We start from the raw sequence: 6,459 nt of genomic DNA, 5'->3' as shown, positions 1-6,459 counted from the left end.
CTCTCGGACTCGGCTTAACAGCGTCCCCGAGCAGCTCTAACGCACTCGGGCTGTCTCGGACCCACAACGCTTCCTATGCTAATGCTAATTCGATTGGTGGCGTTTCGCCATCTGCCATCTGTTCTATCTAGAACCACCAGCCGATTATAAAAACAATTGTGTTGAGTAAGGTAGTCTTGAGTAGTCTGAGGTACTCAGACTAGCACAGCGTAATACTTGATACAGCCGAACATCATTGATAATTACTCTTATCAGTCTAGTGTGTGGGTAGTCGGAAGCTCACATCTTTTTTATGTGGTTTTGTAATCTACAAAATGTCTACATAAGAGTGAAAAAAAACCCATATTGATATTTACATCTATAACTATTCTGGAGTAGTCTCTGTGGCTTCTTATTTAGGCACGTCGGACTCAACCAGATTACTTCCGGCATTCAACTGGCCCTGCTGGACATCAACTGAGGATTGCTTTTGTTCGCTTGGAGCTTGGGGCTTCAAAACACTTTTCTCCCGGGATCGTAGAAGATTATCGAGTCCGCCAAAAGGAGCCTCAATGACAACGTAAAGCAGATACGAAATGAAAATAGTGATCCCAAAGTCAGACCAAAATTTCTGCATCTGAAAATCATCAATGAGGTTAGTTAAAAATAAGCAACCATCAACTACTAGAAACAAAACCTACTACAATTTGTCCGAGAAATAAGTATTAGTACGAACGCTTCTACTGTTGACTTCCTGTACGAAAAGGTGTCAGATGTACACGGAATAGGAGAGTCTCGAGAGAGGCTGCCACAATGGCGAGGATAGGAAACTGTTGGCCAGACCGCCATGGCCCTGCATGCAGGCAAAGACGATCCAACACAGGGCTAAGGGCCAGCCCACTCTGGTAAGCGTGTAGTACAGAAACTCCTTGAGGGTGGACAGGGGTGGAGCACTCCATTGGGTCGCAGGGTACAGGGCAAACATCGAGGTGAAGATCATGGCCAGACTAAGAACCCATCCAGACCATACCAAAATTCGGCTTATTTGGAACTTCTTCCTACAATTCAGGTGAAGAAAATATCCAAAAAGAATCAGCCAAGGTGCCGAATGAGTATGTGTGGCAGAATACAGTTTCCTTCCGGCATCTCCTTCGGTTCCATTCCTGCAATTAAATGGGGTTGAAGAACTCCAACGACAAACAGAAGCATCGTGGACCTACTTGAAGAGCAATGAGTATTTGTTGACTATCATCGTGGCAAAGAGGCAGGACGATAGTAGGAGAACAAGAACCGCGATGCCAGCTGCTGCCTTTTTGCCCCACTTATACAGTGCAATCAGCAGAAGCGGAGAGATTATATAAAGCTGCATATCCACTGCCCAGTACCATGTGTGATCCAGGCACTGAAAACGATTATCGTACAAATGGTAATAAGAGTAGATCTATGACTTACAATATTGCTTGTAGCATAATTCTGCACGAAGAGCAGCGTCCAGAACCAGCCCTTTTCATAGGCGGCTGTACCATGGAATCCACCTTTAAAATAAGGTCCCCCAGAAACAATGGGCGTCAGCTTTATGTAAACTAGGATTGCTATTGCAAGTATCGGCACGATCCGTATAATACGATGAAGATACATAAGCGGCACATTCAGTTTTCCTTTGGATCTGTAAGAAAATTGGCAATAATTCTCGATGGATACAAAATATCTCAAACACTTACTTATCCATTGAGCGAAGAGCAACCGTAGCCACTAGTAGGCCAGCAATAAAGAAAAAGGAATCAACCGAAAAAAATCCGTGGAGAATAAAGCTGGAAAAGGATTCCGCGACCCACTAGCAAACAAAAAAACAGAGCTGAATGGTTTTTGCACATACAAGCATGAGGCCACTAAAACCGAAATCATATTGAAGGTATTTATATTTGGAGAAACAAAACAACACAGAATAGGGACATGCAGCGGATTCCATCAAGACAACTGATCACGTTCGGATTCGATTTGCTGTCGACAATGCGGAAGATGGCACGGGAACTTGACCGTGCCGAGCACATCTTCACAGTCACAGAGATACTACCTGGTAGGCAAAATACGAGTTAAATCATTCTGTAAATCATTCCGTTCTCTCCGGTCCTCACTCTGATCCTGGCACAGAAAGTAGTCGTAGAGCGTGCATAGACCCACGATAGTACCCATCAAGCCAAGAAGTACACTGCAATCCATAGTATGAGTCACAGAAATTGATTATGATAAGGTCTAACTTACACTGTGAAAATGGTCATTCCATCCCAAGGTTTCGATTCACTTGTCTGATAGCTGGCCTCGCTAAATTTTATATTTGTGCTGCTTGAGTTCAACAAATTCTGCATTAACTGCTCCAGAAACGTATCCATATGTGCCGCAGAGCAGGAAGCCGGAAAGCAAGATGCGATCTTGATCGAAATGGATACGGCGGGTACAATTAGAAAACAGTACTTTCCATGTATGCTGTGACTACTGGTGATCTCCTCGCTGATCTTGACTCATCGAAGTTACCCAGATGGTAGACATTGCCGGACAGCACTCCTGAGGGAATGGAGCCCCAAGCATCGATCACTGCTCACAAAATTCGTCAACTTCAGTTCTCATTGACTTGAATATAATTTTCATTATTTACTTACTCTTAAGGGCCCATAATTTTCCAGTAGTGAGCGCCTGCATGAACTGAGCCATGTCCGCGAAACACAACAGATCCTCCTGACTGGGTATTCGGGGGTGGAAAAGATCCAAGTCCGGGAGCAATTCATACGGAAGTTTTCGGCAAACTTCCCAGCGGGCGGAGACTTTTTAAACGCTGGTAATCTTGCAGGACATCTCCGTCTTTCAGTTGTGCGGCACTGACAAGTACCAGTCCGCAGACAAGTAGACTGCTTAAAACGTTCACCATGCTAATACTTTTTCGATTGAAGGCATTGCACCTTTTGACTGTGATTTTATAGGAATGTTTTGAGGGAAATCTGGAGATAACATTATCAGTGTGTCAGCTCTCCGAGTCGAGTATATCAGCCAAAATGCTTAATTCAGTCAAACATCACCGATAAGGAGCAATCCGTCTAAATTCTATGTAGTCACAAGATCATTTATCTATAATCTTTTCCCAGGTAATCAAACGATTATTGACTTTTGATGGATTAAATTTGGTTTTAATATGAGTGAGTAAGAAAAAAACGGAGAAAACTAAAGTTTAGCTAAACATGGATGTAGACAATTTTTTCTATAATTCTGATCATTGCTTAATGATAGCCAATGTGCAATATTACCATTAGTGGTGGCAGATCCTTCTTTGTTTCAATGTTTTTTCCAATTCTCATGACAAGTAGCAGGCAAAATGGCGAGAGTTCGTGAAGAGATTCCGCCTCCCCCGCAACAACCAAATTTAAAAACGAGGGGGAACGTTGTGAGTTGCTGGCGGACAACCGCAACTCTACATTTATACCCGATACTTAGTCAGTATGGCTCTCCTCCGGCAGAGGCCGCTAATATTAAACGACACGACAAAGAGTGCGTGCGAGAGAGACAGAAAATCAGTCAGAGCGTGACGTCGGGCGCTGCGTAGCCACTGCAAATTGATTTCTTGCTTTTGGCTACAAAAATGATCCGATCTGATCCAGATTCAGCGATCTGATAGATATGGTCACTATCTATGATTCTGCGTTTTTAGTTTTCTCGATGTGCAATATTGTGAATATAACAGATTTTCGTCCTTTGTGGGTGCGGAAGGGGGTGGGGAGAAATTCTGAAATATAGGTTTTATAGTGAGATCTAACAGAAGTGCGGGATACCAAATTTTGTTACTCTAGCGATAATAGTCTCTGAGATTTGTGGATTTTCGTCCTTTGCGGGGGCGGAAGGGGGTGTGCCGAAATTTGGACACGAAACAGTCAAGGTCCGATATCACAGGAGTATGGATACCAAATTTGGTTGCTCTGGCTCTTATAGGTTCTGAGATCCTTGAACTCATATTTTGCAACTGGCAAAACCGACCATGAAACCTGTGTTTTTGAGAGAGACAGAGCGAGGAAAAATAAATTGTATTCTTGATTCTGGCTATAATAATTATACGATCTGGATGAGATTTTTACATTCTAGAACATATAAACATCCTCTACGATTCTGCCTTTTTTGGTTTTATCGTATCTTTAAAAAACGTGGATGCCACAGATTTTCGTTCTTTGTGGGGCGGAAGTGGGCGGCGCGAAGTTTTGAAATATTTTTGCGGCGTTGTGGGGGGGGGTGGGGAGACCTGAAAAGAAGGGAGAATCTGTTAGGAACACAACATCGAAGTGGGCCCTGAACTATCACTTGGAGCCGTTCAGAACTGGCTCTGGGAATCATTCAGTACAAATATCGAAAGTACAGGGAACATAAAGTAAATAAAAATTCAAATACAAAAAAGCCCATGAACGAATATTTCCTCACAGGTGCTGGAATAAGATGAATCCAAACTATTAATAATCCACGTTCCCCATTCACCCTTTCGCGGGGTATTTTCGGATCCATGGGATCCTTCGACTTTACCGACCAGCATCAGCAGCAGCAGCCGGAGCTGCAGGTCCCCCCCGAAGGTTTCCGGCGACAAGAATGGACTCAATGCGATGCCCTTCCTAGGCCAAATCCACACTAGTCTTCCTGCTTTCGCGCCCAATGGGTCCAATAGGTCGCGCCACAACCCCCCCACCTTCCCTCCGATGGGTGATTCAGATGGGTGAGCGGCAGCAGCTCAGACTCCCCTTCCCCCTAGGACATAACTTACCCCCCGGCTCCCCTGCAGATTCAATGCTGTGCCACAGATGGCATCGATGGGACCACCGCCCGTGTTGAGCTCCCTCTGGACAGCCGGCGCTTCTCCGGACAGCCGCGGAGACTACTACGACGGCCCGCACAAAGAGTACTACTCCGACGGCCGCTACGACGGCGACTACGAGGGCGACTACTCGATGCCCACCGAGGAGGACCAAGAGGAGGAGTCGTGCTCCTGTCAGGGCCAGAGCGAGTTCAGCTCGATAGAGCGCACCGAGTCGGACTCGGAGTGGAGGAGCTCTCCGACGGCCCTTCCCCCAGGGTCTCTCCGCTGGAGTCCCTCGGCGCAGTCGTGCTCTCCACAATGCAGCCGGAGCACAGTCAGCGCATGGTGGCCTTGTACCACCTCCTCTTGGAGACCGCTGTGGTCAAGGTCGTGCTGCTGGTGATGCAGATGCTGTGCTGCGCGGTGTTCTGGCTGGTCGAGAAGACTGTGGTCGTCAACGAAACCGTCGGCTCGATGCGCCTCCGATTGTGGAACAGCAAGTTCAAGCTGCGCACATCCAGCGCCAGTTGCTGTGGCGCATGGCCAATGCCCGGGGCGACGAGACGCTCGTCTTCTTTGCCGTGCTCATGACCACTCCCTGGCTGTTCTCCCTCAGCCTCCTGGGATTCATCCTGTCTTTGGCGGCGCTCCTGAAGAAGACCGTCGAGGAGCTGGTGTTCCAGATACGCCTGCACCTCGTGATCTAGGGGGAAGCCATCGAGCAGAAAAGCAAGCAGTATCCAATCACACACTGACAGAAGACAAACGTCCACACGCCCGACACTCCACTCCTCCCCTCAGAGATGTTTGCACTTCCATTTGGGCATCTATTTTCGTTGATGCCAGAATCGTAATGCACGGAATCGTCTCTCCGTTTTGGACGCAATGAAAATATATGCCGAAATATTCGAAATTCAAAGTCAAATTCAAACAAGAGTTTCCAGTCGATCAGATATATCGTTTATGCATATTACGATCCGTTCCGTTTGGACGGGAGTCCAATTGCTCATCGTTCATCCCCGTTATTGCTTTATTATTATTTTTATTTCGCTGCATATTGTTCTGCAATTTATTCAATAATAATCGGAGGAGGAGAGCATGCAGCAGCAGCAAAACATTTCCGCTGCAGCAGCGATTGTGGCAGCCGTGGGGCCTTTGTTGCCACCAATTGCAGGCCCCCGCATACGCACTTCGGAGGCACGGAATCCACCAGAAGCGGCAACAAATGAATCATTAAATATTCACTGTACTCTTATTGATTCAGTGATCAAAACAACACAACAAAAGCGTCATCATCCACGATCCACGACCCATTATACCTGATCCAGAATCCGTAGAAGCATCCATTTTCAGGGCTCTTTTGGGCGCTGGTTGGGGTACGCCTCCGATTTCAATCCCTTGCCACACGGGCAACCCGAGCAAGCCCCGATATGTAAACAGGGTCAAGACTACCTGTGCGAAGGGGCCAAGGGAGGCGTCGGCATAAGACTCGGCCCGGAAGTGGACATACTCGTGTGCAGCCCTTTCGCCCGGCTATTGATATTCCCATTTGTGATTACAGTCTGTAGCGCCACAGCAGCTCTTATAGTCTTTGAGCATAGGCGCTGAAGAGGACGGACAGACGGACGGACGGATTGGACGACGGACAGACAGACAGG

General features: G+C 46.8%; 1 pseudogene; it reads right to left on the bottom strand.

Moving 5' to 3' along the window:
• Nucleotides 1–274: 274 nt before the first annotated feature.
• On the bottom strand, nucleotides 275–2,902 carry LOC113567111 (annotated as a pseudogene).
• Between the last annotated feature and the right edge of the window lie 3,557 nt (nucleotides 2,903–6,459).

This window comes from Drosophila persimilis, unplaced genomic scaffold (genome assembly GCF_003286085.1).
Source record: "Drosophila persimilis strain 14011-0111.01,24,50 unplaced genomic scaffold, DperRS2 tig00001809-arrow-arrow-pilon, whole genome shotgun sequence".
NCBI lineage: Eukaryota > Metazoa > Arthropoda > Insecta > Diptera > Drosophilidae > Drosophila > Drosophila persimilis.
This window is presented reverse-complemented; position numbering and strand designations above follow the sequence as displayed.